The sequence below is a fragment of the Pteropus alecto genome, unplaced genomic scaffold, assembly GCF_000325575.1.
Source record: "Pteropus alecto unplaced genomic scaffold, ASM32557v1 scaffold75, whole genome shotgun sequence".
Classification (NCBI taxonomy): Eukaryota; Metazoa; Chordata; class Mammalia; order Chiroptera; family Pteropodidae; genus Pteropus; species Pteropus alecto.
This window is the reverse complement of record NW_006440638.1, coordinates 28752542-28754817: the sequence shown is the minus strand read 5'-3', so window position 1 is coordinate 28754817 and position 2276 is coordinate 28752542.

The following is a 2276-nucleotide window of genomic DNA, read 5'->3' as shown; positions in this document are numbered from 1 at the left end:
TGCAGAGCTGAGGCCCAGGCGCTAGCCACAGCTCGCATTCAGCCATGTGAATCGCACAGGCCTCGAGTGTGTAAATGGAGGCTCAGAGGAGTGCAGGAGCAGGAGCAGCCCCAACTAGAGTGTTTCCTAAGATTGTGGCAAAATGTTAAATGGCTTCGCCTGCATATCGTCACTGGAAAATTATTCTCTCGACATTCTCTCTACATGCATAAATATGTGTGTATATATATGTGTGCATATATACACATATATATGTATGTATGTGTCTGTAGGTGTGTATATATATATTTATGCATCTATATACATATACTAGATCTGGACACACATACTAAATGTATATAGGATCTCCTTTTTCTTTTTACGAAACTTAGATTTACCTCAGACCCGTGCCACCAAACATCTCCCGCTGAGTTATTTGGTGGGATTTGCAGGGACTTTTCTGGGAGAATTTAGAGGCCCACAGTAACTGCAAATGAAGCAATATACCACTAACCTGCAGAAAAACAAAAACAGTCTCCCACTGTCTCCAGAAGTCGTGGCCTTCCAGAACATTCTTCCCCTAAACAAAGGGTGGAGCAGGCAGTACCCCAAGCAAGCTGCTCCTAGAGATGGGGAACCCTTCACAGAACCCCCCTCATCCACCCCAGAGACCCTGCCTTTCCACCTGAAGGCCAAGTGCCAACCATGACCCCCGAAGGCATGGGAGGACATTGGCAAGAAGACCCCTGACCACAGCATCCTCGTGTTTGTACGTAGAAAAAGGGGTTAGTGAGAACATAGACCCATCATAACACAGTATGTGTTGGTCGGGGAAAAGGAAAAAGGAAAAACAAAAAACAAAAACCCACAATGGTGTGGAACACTTCAAAACCTAGAAATGCTGTAGGAATCATTCTGGTAACTATATAGGTTTAACTTATACAATTTTCAAAGTATTTAATTTTTTCTTTTCCTCTTTCTACTAATTATACTGTGTCAGATTTGGAACTAAACAGGCAAGGAGGCTTTGAGTCACATCTTTTTAATTTAAAATTAGGCCACAACGCACTTTGGCTGGTGCCCTCTTGCACGAAGTGCATGAACCGTAAGTGCCCAGCTCAGACCAGGGGCTGAGGAGGGGTGATCCTTGGCACTCTCTGGCCTAGAGAATGCTTCAGTTGAGTTTATGTCAGTGAAATAGCTTACCTCTCTCTCCCTTCCCTTCCCTTTCACCTGCCTTCTCCAGAGCATTTAATGTAATTGAAAATATGATATTAGGATTGGGGTGGTTGATCTTCAAGTATCGTGAGCAAGGCTTTCACCTGTTGGCTGACAGAAAGCCTTCTGGATCATCCTTATTTAATTTTGTTTTACTTCCTCTTTGGATCTCTTCCTTTTCCAGACATGGCTGTTTCTGGATAATGGAACATAGGCAAATCTGATTCTAATGGGACCACTTTCACTCACCCAAGCGAAGGTTTTCCTCTCTGTTGTTCTCAAGCTTCATCTCTTTTTCTCAAGGCTTCTGAGTGTGTCCATAGCTGTGATTTGGGGTCAAAAGTCCTGTGTTTGAGTCCCAGCCCCCATCGCTAGGGAGCTGTGGGACACTGGGGATATCACTGCATCTCACCGAGCCTCGGTTTCCTGCTCCATAAAATGAAGATAATAAAGATAAAAGAGCAAGCTATTTAAACTAGAAAGCACTGTGCCAACATGGTTGTTCTTTTCATTGTCATTAGTAAGGTAAGTCTTTTTAGCTCAAAAACCATCCAACGCCTTCTTTTTGAAATCAAATGGTATTTGAGAAGTGGGCAGTGGAATTTTCCTACCAGATTCATAAGATCCCTGAAGCATGGCCCTACAGATATACTGCCTGCTGATGCTTGAAATTCCATCATTACCATTTCATCCGATTGGATGAAATTTTGCCTTCTCCTCTGGTACTCCGTAAAAAGGTGAATACACCCCAGAGGGAGGGACCTATTGAGTCACTAACACCTGGGTGTGTGGTAAACCATTCTGCCTCATCTGAGGACTGGCGTTGAGAGCACACAGTAGAAGCAAGAATCAAAGGATGCAAAAAGAGAATGCCAGGAAGAGGCCAATGACAAACTTGACCTTCTTCGTTTGGCCTAGAACCAACTATTCTCTTTTAGCTCCTGGAAATGAAAGTGCCTCAGAACTAGGTAGGAGCCCTCTGCCTTTGAGCACATAAAGATATCCTCATTTTATAGTTTGAGAAAGAAAGCAAGGCTTTGGGATGTGCTGTGACTTGCCCAAGATTTAATATTTAGCTG